Consider the following 15,362-nt stretch of genomic DNA (forward strand, 5'->3'; position numbering starts at 1 on the left):
AGGTCCCTAGGGAGGTAACATCATTCTCAGTCTCAGGGGATGACATTCTGACTTGTGATTTTCCTATATCCTGTCCTTTATGTGGTCATCCCAATTTAGTGTGCTGGAACATTGATGGAAACACAAGTAATCAGATCCACATAATGTAAACCATAGCTAGTTGATCTCACCTGAAATAATCAGAAATCAATAGTGTATAAAGAAAACACATTTCTTAAAAATTATGACTACTCAGAATTTACCCATACACTGTCATGACATGACAATTAATTAGACATAGTTGATGTCTCAAGTTTCAATTTATGATATATAAAACTCTAATATTGATAACAGATTTATAAAAATCAGGCACATTTAAGACACATTTTAAATTATATGAAAGCAGTCAGGTTATATATTTTAGAGAACTAAATAATTGGTATTTGTGATAGCATGCTTTGAATTTTGACTTACAGGGGCAACTTTTCCTTTTATCATACAACTAAAGTATTTCTTATATAGTCATTAAAAAAATAAAGTTAGTCATATCTGAAAATGTGTATAAGTTTAGAAAGTGTTGAATACATTAAAACATTAATAGGATTCATCCATTTGGGGGTCACAGGTTTAAGTTTTCATTACTAATGACTCAAGTCGAATTCTTTAGAGCACCATTCTCAGCCAATACTGGAAAAGCATCGATGTATATTATCACCAGAAACCTGTGCCTTAAATGAAAGCTAAAGCAATATGGCCACGTTAGAGCATGAAGCTGGATGTGCACAACTGAAATGGATCCATCTAACTTTTTAAGGGAAGAAGCTGATATCCCCTTAGGGTGTTCTTACAAAATGTAAATTTGCTGATGTGGAGACTTCAGCATAAAAACCCTTATTTTACTTGATGGCATTTTAACACCATCCTTTCCTAAAGAAAAGAATAAAGCAGGATGAAACTAAACCCATAACTTGAGAGAAAACATTTATAGAAAATATAGCGTATTTTAATATAGAAATTCTGTATGCTTCCATTTGAGAAAAAAAAAGCTCAAATACTTATTTTGAATAAACTGTGGTCCCTCTCTTCCTTCCCTCCCTCCCCCTCCCTCTCTCTCTCTTTTTAACTCACACACACACACACACACACACACACACAGTGGCTGCAAGACATGAATAATTCTGTTCTTCCCACTGAAATCTTTGGTTAAGTTTACTTCAGAGGCCTGGACTACAGTTCTAGCTCTGTAGCTGCCCCGAAACACTAATTTTAACAGGCTGAGACAGAAGGGAATAGTAGAACTGAAAAACTGAAAAGCAGAGGATGTGTTACCTAATTAAGTCATATGGACCCTGCTCAGGCCCTAGCCCAGCAGAGGCTCTCTCCCTCAGTGTGGGGAGGGTTTTCTCCTTTTGGGTTTGAGTAGGTGAATAATGAAATGGAAGTTGAGAATGACACAGCACAAGCTTTATTCAGTGGCCAAAGAATGAAGTGAGAACTAAGTTCACAGATCAACTTCTCACCCACCTGGCAAGAGTGATTTAATTTTAAAGAGTAAAGACAAAAGAAGGAGGAGCAAGGCTAATGATGGGGAGGTATATTCATCAGTCTACTGGGGAGGAAGCAAGGCTTTTTCAGGGGAGTGCAGTGCCACCCCGTTTTTATCCTTTTTTATTCTTAATGTTCAGTCATGGCCACCAGTAGGTGTATCATTTAATATGCTAATGTAGTAAAATCAGCGTATAACGAGACTCAGTGTCTCGCCAGGTCAGATGTATCGCCTGTTGGTCCCAGCTGGTTCCATCTGATTTTGTTTTTGTTTGTAGCTTCCTTTCTTTTCTCTGGACCCTTTAACTTAAAGAGTTATGTTAACTCCAGCTAACAGTGGGGGTTGGAGGGTTTGGAGCAAACACCCGAGCAGCTCTGACAACAGATGGAGAATGAGATGAGCTGGTTTTATTCCCTTTCCCAGTTCCTTCATGGAGAGTCTGACTAAAGGGGTCACTTTCAACCAAACCTCAAGGACAAAATAAGGCCCCATATCTCAGCACCATATCAAGTCTCATCCTTAAAAAACAATTTGGATCCAGATTGTTGAAAACAAGGTCTATGCAGTAATAAAAGTGACCCAAGATCCAAAAGGATACATAGAAAATAATAAAAGAATGTTATAAAGATTGTATAGAAGGATACCGTTTGACAAAGCAAACCTACAATTTAGCTTAGACATGAGGGTAAAATTTAGAGTAATTCATTTTTCCCAAAGATGCAGACTCCAAACCACATAGTCACCTCTGACTCTTTCTTCATTGCCAGTCAGTCAGTCATCAAGAACTAATGATTTCTGCAGCCTATATGCCTCAGCAAACTATCCCTTCCTTTCCATTTCCATGACCACTACTCAACCCTTGGGCCAAATACCTGGGTACAGGATAATAGGCTCTTACATTAACCCCCCAATCCTGGTATTTCCTCTCTTCAGTCCCTACATCACGATTAGATAAACTATTGCTAAAACTCAGCTTTTAACTGAGTTAAAAGCTTACTTTTACTACCTTACTTTAAATCTCTAAGGATACTAGAAAGTAAAGTCCAAACTCTGTTATTAGCTATGCAAATCCAGTACAACATTTTAAAAGCTAATGGAGCCATGAATAAAAATATCAAGTAATATTATGAATAGTAATAATAATAATATTAAAACCTAGGCCTACTTAACAATTTACAAATTGTATTCAAGTACATAAACTCATTATATCCTCTAAACAACCTTTTAGAAAGGTGATATTTACCATGAGTGTCATTATTACCATGTTTAGGTACCTCAGCATGAATGGTCTATATCTCTGTGCATTGTGCTGGCGTGAGGGGAGCAGGTACAGTAGGAATGTGGCAAAGAAAAAAGCTGAGACAGGTTTTACAAAGTGACCTGAGGTGTAGGGCAGGGCTACTCTGTGTGGTCAAAGGAGCCAACTTCCTGGCATCTGAAGAGCAAGAGTAGCAAGTGTTTGAATGTCTTAGGACAAGTTGACCCCTGCAGAGGAGGAAGTGCCTTTGCTACTAGGGATAAGTCATTTGCTAGAAAGAAGTTGGTACCATAAGGTTTTAATGTTCATCACTTGGTGCTGCTGGTGCATGGTAGGAGATGAGAATTATAAGAAGTAGAATTTAGGGAGATGTTGTACGAAAGTGACTTAGCAGCCTAAGAACATTTTTTCACTCATATGAACTTCCTTCTCACCAGCTCTGTGTCCTGTTATTCCTGCCAAAAAGACTTCTGCCCATTCAAATTGGGCCCCACAGCTGACCATCCAAATGCTTTGCTCCTTCAAGTTTCCTTACCTTTTTCTTATGTTAGGTAAAGGACTATGGTTAGTCTTAGATTATATTTACACAGAGTTCCTAAAAAAGGAGTTTAACAATAGTCATAAATAGAAATAAGAACTGGCAAGGGGGAGTCAAAATTGTGGAAGAGTAGGAGGATGTGGAGTTCCCCTCTCCCCACAAATGCATCAAGAATACATCTACAAATAGAACAATTCTCACAGAACACCTGCTGAACACTAGCAGAGTACCTCAGACACCTAAAAGGAAAAGCAAGATCCCTGTATAACAGGATAGGAAAAAAGAAAGAAGAAGGGAAAAGGAAGAGGAGAGGAAGTGGGATAGGACCCGCATCCCTGAGGTCGGGGAAGCTGAAGGAGAGGAGAGGTTCTGCACCCATGGAAGTCTCCTCACTTGTGGGGAGATAAGCTGGGACAGAAGGGGAGCTTTGAGGGCCAGGAGAAATGTGCAACAACCAGTCTGTGGCAGGCAGGACAGAGTGAGACCTACAGAGATGGTCTGTGCCATGAGCCCTGTGTGCCTCAGCCTGAGACATGGTCCACCAGTGCAGATAGGGGCTGGGTGCTGGAACATGGGTTTTGGAGAGCAGACCTGAGGAGAAGACTGCTGTTAGCTGTGAGGAGACAGCCTGAGAGGACATACATGTGGGCACATACATGTGGTGGTTGGGCCAGGGTAGAGTCTGAGCTGTCTCCCTAGTGCCCAAAGCTGGTCCAGATCCATGATTACTGCAATCCTGGGACCTGACTTCAGTGGATCTACACTGGTGACCTGGTGAAACCAATGCCTGAGAGATACCAGGACCAATTGCTGACATACCCATGGTTAAGGTTGGACTGCGAGCAGTGCCAACAGTGTAGTCTGAGAGCTCATACAACAGGTGAAATGTGACACAACAAAGCACACTCACCAGTGAACAGCTCCAGAGGAGGATTATTCAGTGGCTTTTCTCCCAGTAGGAGTGCTCCAATCCCACCTGCTTTGAACCACAGATCAGAAACACAGCTAAGAAACAGATCAGGGGACCACTACTCTAACAACTAGGGAGCAGACCCCACCTTACAGGTAGTGACAACCACAGAGCAAAGGGGAGGCTCTGCTCAATATCCAGTGCAGGCTCTGCTCACCACAACATCAGTTACAACTCCTATCAAGGGGATAATGGCCAGCATACACAGAGGAAAGAGGTGTGCGGACATCTATACTAAAAACAGCCCTTGCACCAAAAAATATTAAACCCGCTCAGGCTACACAGAGATGTTCGCACATAAAAATAGCCCTCCAAGACAGTCTGAGGGTGTGGCATGGGGAAGAAGAACCTACAGAGCATTTAGCCTTGAAGGTCAGTGGGGCTTGAGTGCAGGAGATCCACAGGGCTGGGAGAAACAGAGACTCCACCTTTGGAGGGAGCATACAAGGTCTCACATGCACTGGAACCCAACACAAAACAGTACCTCCATAGGAACCTGGGCTAGACTTACCTCGGGGTCTTGGAGTGTCTCCTGGGGAGATGAGGGTTAGCTGTAGCTCACTGTGGGGGCAAGGACACTGGTAGCAGAGGCCCCAGGGAATACTGATTGGCATGAGCTCTCCCAGAGGTCCCCATTTTGGCACTAAGACCCGGCACACCCAACAACCTGCAGGATCCAGTGCTGGAAGGCCTTAGGCCAAACAACCAACAAGATAGGAACACAGCCCCACCCATCAGCAGACAGGTTGCCTAAAGTGAGCTCACAGCCACCTCAAAATACACCACTTGACACAGCCCTGCCCACCAGAGGGACAAAATCCAACTCAACCCACTAGAGTGCAGGCACCAGTCCCTCCCACCTGGAAGCCTGCACAAGAACCTGGACCAACCTCACCCACCAGGGGGCAGACACCAGATGCAAGAGGTACTATGATCCTGCAGCCTGCAGAAAGGAGACCACAAACACAGAAAGTTAGATGAAATGAGACAACAGAAAAATATGGTGCAGATGAAGAAACAAAATAAACACCCACAAGAATAACCAAATGAAGAGGAGATAGACAATCTACCTGAGAAAGAATTCAGAGTAATGATAGTAAAGATGATCCAAAATCTCGGAAAAGAAATAGAGGCACAGACCGAGAAAATACAAGAAATGTTTAACAAAGAGATAGAAGATTTAAAGAACAAACAGAGATGAACAACCCAATAACTGAATTGAAAAATACACTAGACGGAATCAATAGCAAAACAAGTGAGGCAGAAGAATGAGTAAGTGAGCTGGAACACAGAGTGGTGAAAATCACTGCCATAGAACAGAATAAAGAAAACAGAATGAAAAGAAATGAGGACAGCCTCAGAGGCTTCTGGGACAACATTAAACACACCAACATTTGCATCATAGGGCTCCCAGAAGAAGAAGAGAGAGGGAAAGGGTTTGAGAAAATATTTGAAGCAATATAGCTGAAAACCTCCCTAACATGGGAAGGGAAACAGTCACCCATGTTCAAGAAGTGCAGAGTCCCATACAGGATAAGCACAAGAAGGAACATGCCAAGACACACAGTAATCAAAGTAACAAAAATTAAATACAGTGCTTCCCTGGTGGCGCAGTTGTTGAGAGTCCGCCTGCCAATGCAGGGGACACAGGTTCATGCCCCGGTCTGGGAAGATCCCACATGCCGTGGAGCGGCTGGGCCCATGAGCCATGGCCACTGAGCCTGTGCGTCCAGAGCCTGTGCTCTGCAACGGGAGAGGCCACAACAGTGAGAGGCCCACATACTGCAAAAAAAAAAAAAAAAAGAAAGAAAAACATTAAATACAGAGAAAAAAAAAATAAAAGCAACAAGGGAAAGCAACGAATAACATACAAGGGAATCCCCATAAGGTTATCAGCTGATTTTTCAGCAAAAATTCTTCAGGCCAGAAGGGAGTGGCATGATATATTTAAAGTGATGTAAGGGAAAAACCTACAACAAAGAGTAGTCTAGCCAGTAAGGCTCTCATTCAGATTCGATGGAGAAATCAAAAGATTTACAGACAAAAAACACAACCCTCGGAAAATTCAGAACCACTAAACTAGCCTTACAACAAATGATAAAGAAACTTCTCTAGGCAAGAAAAAAAAAAAGAGGCCACAACTAGAAAAAAGAAAATCACAAATGGGGAAGCTCACTGGTAAAGGTAAATATATGGTAAAAGTAGGAAATCATCCACACATAAATATGATATCAAAACCTGCAACTATGAAGAGAGGAGATTATAAATGCAGGAAATGGGAACTGCATTTGAAATTAAGAGACCAGCAATTTAAAACAACATTATACATATATAGACTGCTATATCAAAACCTCATGGGAACTGCAAACCAAAAAACTACAATAGATATGCATACCAAAAAGAAAAAGCAACCCAAACACAACACTAAATATAGTCATCAAATCACAAGAGAAGAGAACAAATGAAGAAGGGAAGAAAGAAGACCAACAAAAACAAATTAGTCGAAAACAACTAAGAAAATGGCAGTGGGAACATACATATAATTACCCTAAATGTAAATGGATTAAGTCCTCCAACCAAAAGACATAGACTGGCTGAATGGATACAAAAACAATATATATTCTGTCTGCAAGAGACTCACTTCAGACGTAGGGACACACACAGACTGAAAGTGAGAGGATGGAAAAAGATATTCCATGCAGATGGAAATCAAAAGAAAGCTGGAGTAGCAATACTCATATCAGACAAAATAGACTTTAAAAAAGACTGGTATAAGAGGGTTTCCTCTTAAAAGACTGGTATAAGAGGGCGCAGTGGTTGAGAGTCCGCCTGCTGATGCAGGGGACACAGGTTAGTGCCCCAGTCCGGGAAGATCCCACATGCCACAGAGCGGCTGGGCCCATGAGCCATGGCCACTGAGCCTACACGTCCAGAGCCTGTGCTCTGCAACGGGAGAGGCCACAACAGTGAGAGGCCCGCGTATCACAAAAAAGAAAAAAAAAAAAAGACTGGTATAAGAAACAAGGAAGGACACTACATAATGATCAAGGGATCAATCCAAGAAGATATGACAATTGTAAATATTTATGTACCAAACATAGGAGCACCTCAATCCATAAGGCAAATATTAACAGCCATAAAATAAGAAACAGACAGTAACACAGTATAGCGAGAGACTGAACCCCACTTGAACCAAGGAACAGATCATCCAGACAGAAAATCAATAAGGAAACACAAGCCTTAAATGACACATGAGACCAGGTGGACTTAATTGCTATTTATAGGGCATTCCATCTGAAAGCAGCAGAATATTCTTCTCAAGTGCACATGGAACATTCTCCAGGATAGATCATATCTTGGGCCACAAATCAAGCCTTGGTAAATTTAAGAAAATCAAAATCATATCAAGCATCTTTTCCAACCACAATGCTATGAGATTAGAAATCAATTACAGGAAAAAATGGTAAAAAACACAAACACATGGAGGCTAAACAGTATGTTACTAAACAATGAATGGATCACTGAAGAAATCAAAGAGGATATTAAAAAATACCTATAGACAATGACAACAAAATCATGATGATCCAAAACCTATGGGACACAGGAAAAGCAGTTCTAAGAGGGAAGTTTATAGCAATAGAATCTTACCTCAAGAAATAAGAAAAACCTCAAATAAACAACCTAACCTTACAACTAAAGCAACTAGAGAAAGAAGACCAAGCAAAACCCAAAGTTAGAAGAAATCATAAATATCAGAGCAGAAATAAATGAAATAGAGACAAAGAAAACAATAGAAAAGATCAATGAAACTAAAAGCTGGTTCTATGAACAGGTAAACAAAATTGATAAACCTTTAGCTAGACTCATCAGGAACAAAAAGGGAGAGGGCTCAAATCAATAAAATTCGGGATGAAAAAGGAGAAGTTACAACAGACACCACAGAAATACAAAGGATCCTAAGAGACTACTACAAGCAACTATATGCCAATAATATGGACAACCTAGAAGAAATGGACAAATTCTTAGAAAGGTACAAACTACCAAGACTGAACAGGAAAGAAATAGAAAATATGAATAGCCCAATTACAAGTACTGAAATTGAAACTGTGATTTAAAAACTTCCAACAAACAAAAGTCCAGGACCAGATGGCTTCACAGGCGAATTGTTCAAACATTTAGAGAATTCTAATGTTTGATAGACTTCTAATTCTAACATTTCCTTCTGAAACTCTTCCAAAAAATTGCAGAGGAATGCTCCCAAGCTCAATCTACAAGGCCACCATCATTCTGATACTAAAACCAGACAAAGATACCACAATAAAAATTACAGGCCAATATCACTGATGAACACAGATGCAAAAATCCTCAACAAAATATTAGCAAACCAAATCCAACAATGCATTAAAAGCATTATACACCATGATCAAGTGGGATTTATCCCAGGGGTGCAAGGATTTTTCAGTATATGCAAATGAATCAATGTGATACACCACATTAAAAAACTGAAGAATAAAAACTATGTGATCATCTCAACAGAAGCAGAAAAACCTTTTTGACAATATTCAACATTCATTTATGATAAAAACTCCCCAGAAAGTGGGTGTAAAGGGAATCGACCTCAACATAATAAAGGCCATATATGACAAACCCAAGCTAACATCATTCTCAATGGTGAAAAACTGAATGTGTTTCCTCTAAGATCAGGAACAAGACAAGGATGTCCTCTCTCACCACTTTTATTCGACATAGTTTGGAAGTTCTAGCTACAGCCATCAGAAGAAAAAGAAATAAAAGGAATACAAATTGGAAAACAAGAAGTAAAATTTTCACTGTTTTCAGATGACATGACACTATACATAGAAAATCCTAAAGATGCTACCAGAAAACTACTAGAGCTCATCAATGAATTTGGTAAAGTTGCAGGATACAAAATTAATACACAGAAATCTCCTGCAGTCCTGTACACTAACAATGAAAGATCAGAAAGAGAAGTCAAGGAAACAATCCCATTTGCCATTACATCAAAAAGAATAAAATACCTAGGAATAAACCTTCCCATGGAGGCAGAAGAGCTGTATTCAGAAAACTATAAGATACTGATGAAAGAAATAAAAAATGACACAAACAGATGGAGAGATACACCATGTTCTTGGATTGGAAGAATCAATATTGTCAAAATGACTATACTACCCTAAGCAATCTATAGATTCAATGCAATCCCTATCAAATTACCAATGGCATTTTCCACAGAACAAGAACAAAAAATCTTAAAATTTGTATGAAGACACAAAAGACCCCAAATAGCCAAAGCAATCTTGAGAGAGAAAAACGAAGCTGGAGCAATCAGGCCCCCTGACTTCAGACTACACTACAAAGCTACAGTCATCAAAAGAGTATGGTACTGGCACAAACACAGAAATATTGGATTGGCCAAAAAGTTCATTCGGGTTTTTCCATACCATCTTACAGAAAAACCCGAACAACCTTTTTGGCCAACCCAATATAAAATCAATGGAACAGCACAGAAAGTCCAGAGATAAATCCACACACCTAAGGTCAACTAATCTATGACAAAAGAGGAAAGACTATACAATGGAGAAAAGACAGTTCTTCAATAAGCGGTGCTGGGAAAACTGGACAGCTACATGTAAACGAATGAAATTAGAACACTCTCTAACACCACACAAAAAAGAAACTCAAAATGGGTTAAAAAATTAAATGTGGGCTTCGTTGGTGGTGCAGTGGTTGAGAGTCCACCTGCCGATGCAGGGGACATGGGTTCATGCCCCGGTCCAGGAAGATCCCACATGCCGTGGAGTGGCTAGGCCCGCGAGCCATGGCCGCTGAGCCTGCGCATCCGGAGCCTGTGCTCCACAACAGGAGAGGACACAACAGTGAGAGGCCTGCATACCGCAAAAAAAAAAAAAATTAAATGTAAGGCTGGATACTATAAAACTCCTGGAGGAAAACATAAGCAGGACACTCTAACATAAATCAAAGCAAGATCTTTTTTTATCCACCTCCCATAGTAATAAAAATAAATAAACAAATGGGACCTAATTAAACTTAAAAGCTTTTACACAGCAACAAAAACCAGAAACAAAAAGACAACCCTCAGAATGTGAGAAAATATTTACAAATAAAGCAACAAAAGAGGGATTAATCTCCAAAATATACAAACAGCTCATGCAGCTCAATAACAACAACAACAAAGCAACCAAAAATGGGCAGAAGATCTAAATAGACATTTCTCCAAAGAAGACATACAGATGGCCAAAAAGCACATGAAAAAATGCTCAACATCACTAATTATTAGAGAGATGCAAATCAAAACTACAATGATGTATCACCTCATACCAAATAGAATGGCCATCATCAAAAAATCTACAAACAGTAAATGCTCAAGAGGGTGTGGAGAAAAGGGAACCCTCTTGCACTTTTGGTGGGAATATGAATTGGTAAAACCATTATGGAGAACAGTATGGAGGTTTCTTAAAAAACTAAATATAGAACTACTATATGATTCAGCAGTCCCACTCCTAGGCATATATCTGGAGAAAAGCATAATTTGAAAAGATACATGCACCCCAATACTCATTGCAGCACTATTTACAATATCCAAGACATGGAAGCAACCTAAATGTCCATTAACAGAGGAGTGGATAAAGATGTGATACATATATACAAAGGAATATTACTCAGCCATAAAAAAGAACAAGATAATGCCATTTGCAGCAACATTGATGGACCTAGAGATTGTCACACTGAATGAAGTCAGAGAAAGACAAAGATATGATATTGTTTACATGTGGAATCTAAAAAAATGGGACAAATGAACTTATTTACAAAAGAGTAAAAGAGTCACAGATGTAGAAAACAAACTTATGGTTACCACGGGGTAACAGGGTGGGGAGGGATAAATTTGGAGATTGGGATTGACATATGCACACTACTATATATAAAATAGGTAATGGATAAGGACCCACAGTATAGCACAGGGAACTCTATACTCTGTATTGACCTGTATGGGAGAAGAAGCTAAAAAAGAGTGGATATATGTATATGTATAACTGAATCACTTTGCTGTACACCTGAAACTAACACGACATTGTAAATCAAGTATACGCCAATAAAGTTCTTTTAAAAAAAGAAAGAAGAACTGGAAAAAAATGTATAAAATATCTATGGAAAGGTTGTCTTTTTTTTTTTCTTATGTTTTATCTGCCTCTCCCTATATGTCTGTTCAGCTATTCTTGCTACCTACTGATGGTTCCCCCTCCATAGTCCATAGTCCAAATCCAAATGACTGGCTTAATTACTAGCATTAATTAATTACTGGCTGAACATTTCATGCAAAGCCTCTCCATGGATTACTGACAAGATTGCAGATTCCACCTCTGTATTAAAAACCTACCCATAGTCCAATAAGTGATCTGAAAGAGTTTTGGGTGAAACAGTTAAATCTAGAAGATGAACATGGCAGCCATCCTGAGTGACTGTCCAGTAACTGACCCCTCCTGTAATGCCCCCTCTATCCTTTCCACTGACTCATATTTCACAAATCCTTCAAAGAACAGCTCTTATCTTTCTTTCATGAAACTCTCTCAACTATTCCAGGTCACAGCATACTGCAGTGGCAAAGATACGAAGTTTCACATCAAGTAGATCTCACAATCATCACAGAATTCATACCTTAGCCAAGTGCTTCCAGACTTAAGTGTGCATAAGAATCACCTAGAAAGCTGATTGAAACACAAATTTCTGAACCTCAGTCCCAGAGATCTGACTCAACAGGTCTGGGTTAGGCCCGGAAATTTGCATTTTTAACAAACTCCCAGGTGATGCTGATGCTGCTTGTCCATGGAACACACTTTGAGGACAACTGCCTTACTTCACTCACCTCCTAGCTACAGGATTCTGAACATGTTATTTACTTTCTATCTGTAAAACAGGGATGCTAATAGCATTTTTATTGGACTGCCATGCAATTTATATGAATCAAAATAGATTCCATGTTTGGTTTAGACCAGCAATAAAAATCAACTGGTCTACCTTGACTTTCTCTGATCTTTGTTACTTATCCAATTAACAATGATAATTCAGTATGCTATACAATGCTTCCTTAAAATTAATTTAACACTGATATAAATTTAGATGGTGGCATATTATGGCTCTTCAATTAGATTCCAGGTCACTCAGGAGAGGTGGCATAGCCCTCACAGTGCTCTCCATACAGTATGCACTTCTGGCCCAATGGAGAGGCAGTGGGGTGACAGGGTTAAGAGCAGAAGCATGGCACTAGAGGACCTAAATTGGAATCACAGCTCTGCAACTTAGAATCTATGTGACCTCAGGCAAGTTATTTAGTCTCCTTCTTCCTCAGTTTCTTCCTCTGTAGATTAGGGATAATCATGAGTTTCCTCAAAAGCATGTTGTATTAAATGAGGCAATATATGCAAAGCACTTGAAAAGCACCTTTTAAAGTTCTTTACACATAGTAAAAACTATAAAGCTGCTAGTTATTGAATTCATTTTGCAATTCCTCTCAGTAGATAGATCAAACATTTTTAAAAGTGAATAAAAGCTAGATGTTAAGATAGTATAAAATACATTACTAAAATATAATTATTTTTAAGTCTTACAAAGTAAAGTTCAGATTTCAGGTTGGTCTATGTTCTTTGTTCACAGATATAAATTCACATATATGGTCACGATTAATATGCTATTGCCACATATTTAAAGATAGTTATAAGTGTTTAAATCTCCTTCAGATTTATGTTACCTGCAAGTATCAGAGATGATCTCATCATCCTCCCTTTATCCATGGTACACTACTTTGGTAAACACATTTCCTGAACACATGCTTTTTGCACATTGTAAAAAGTGGCCTTGGGGCATGCCCAAGAAAGAAAACCTGTGTGCAAAACTAGGAACTATTGAATCAGCTATTGTATAAACAGAATGAACAAAAGGAGTGAAGCATTAAAATACATCTAGAGCAATATCATTTCCTTTATTGTTTTTATAACTGTTTACTTGTTTCTCCTCCCTGGTAAAATGTCACCTATTTGATCATAAGCATTTCACTTTTTCCATAAGCCAGGAAGAGAGTAGATATCATGACAGAACGAGTACAATCTGTAGAGTCAGACTGCTATAACTTTAAGTTAGATCTTCTTCAAACCAGCTATGTAAAAGTGGTAAAATTTAAAGAGTGGAAATAAAACAAAACTTGTTGATAGTATCACTTACCGTGAAGTATCATAGTAAAGATGGTATTTGATAATGTATATAAAAGCACTTGGCATAAAGTAGGTATTCAGTTAATAGTAGTTAGTATTCTTTTTTGTATTCTTGGCATCTACCACCGTGAGTAATACAGCCTAGGCACTTGAAAATGTTTCTTGAAAAAAATCAATGTATAAATTCAGCAGCTTGGTGGTACTTCATTTTCAGTGTTGATTAATTCCAGACCACAAATCAGCGTGTTCAATAGCACTAAGTGACTAAGTCATGGCTCTCCCCACATTTTCCCTAGAAAATTATGACCAGTCCATTAAGTAAATAACCTAATTTCTCTGTGGGTTAGTTCAACCCAAGGACTCAACAATACACAATGAGAAATTCTAAATACACTCTTGCCTCTCCCCAAGATATTTTTCTGTTCTGTTTTGCTTGTCTCAATGGAAGGCAATAAAAGTTACTTTATTGCAATAGAATAAACCCCATCTAAAAGCAATGTCTGAGGGAATTCCAAAATAGCATGTTCCGGAATGAGCGTAATTATTGGTTGTGATTCTTTGGACAAGTTATTTAAAATATTTACAGGCCTCAGATTTCACATGGGTCTAATAGGAATGATAATACTCACTAAACTGTGCTGTAAGGAGATTTATATGTCTGTCTAGTCCTTTTCCTAGCTCTTTATTTTTATTCACTAGAGCTCTCTGTTGAAGACGCCTTGATTATCCTAATTCCTTCTGTTTAGATAGTCAAAATATTTATCAGCGTGGATTTCCTCTTATGTGAGGCTCCCATTCAGACAGTTTCATACGCTGCCTTGTTGATAGGCAGTGTGAATGTGGCAGAGACAGCTAACTGTACATTGGAAGTCACACATTTCCTATAGTGTGGTCCCGGGACTGGGAGACAGCTGCCCAGCCAAGGCGATATTCATTTAGGTGTGGCTGTGTGACTAGTTCTCTCCAAAGGGGTGTATGCCAAGATGGATAAACAGTGGGCATGCCTTCTCCACTCTCTCTTTCCCATCTGCCAGTTGGATGCAGAGGATTCCAGGCCCCAGGAGATGGTAGAGCCATAATCCTGGGTCACTGTGTAGGGAAAAGCCTCTGGCCAAAAGGGAACAACTACACCAAAGTATTATGTGAATGAGAAAGAAATTTCTATAGTGTTAAGGCACTAAAATTTGGGGATTTATTTGTTAGAGTACCTAGCATTACCTTAAGAAATACAGTAGAGAAATCATTTTTCTTAGAATGGTTATGGGGTCCTCTGTACATAAGACTGGCAGAAGATGCTGTACTAAGAAAAAAGTAATAAACTATTACATAAGTAGTAAGTGGAAGTTATACATTTCTAACCTTCACATTATATGGGGTCTACAGAGATGTTTCATTTGGCCTGCAGTCCTTACAAACACGGAATTAACTGCTAATGTTTTCTAAACAGCAGATTGTACATAAAAATCTGAATGTTCGGGTTCTTTTGAAAGTTTGGAGAATTTGACCACACTGTGTCTGAGTTCCTACTTTGTGCCAATTGACCACAGATGAAGAGCAGGTGACCAGAAGGCTCCCCCCATTCCATTCCTGGACTCTCGGCAGCTCTTCTTGCATTTAAGCTTACAGAATCCATCAGTCAGAGTCTAGCCAGGAATACAGAAACCAAAACTATAACACAGGGAACTAGTGACACAGGTGATGGAGGAGAAGAGAGAATCACAGGGACTGTGAAATAAACCAGAGACTGACACAGCAAGATGCCGCTTCTACCACTTTGCTGAAGAGAAAAAGGAGATGGTGCTGTAGGAGCCCAGGGGCCATGGCTACTC

The sequence above is a fragment of the Tursiops truncatus genome, chromosome 5 (assembly GCF_011762595.2).
Source record: "Tursiops truncatus isolate mTurTru1 chromosome 5, mTurTru1.mat.Y, whole genome shotgun sequence".
In the NCBI taxonomy this organism is placed as follows: Eukaryota; Metazoa; Chordata; class Mammalia; order Artiodactyla; family Delphinidae; genus Tursiops; species Tursiops truncatus.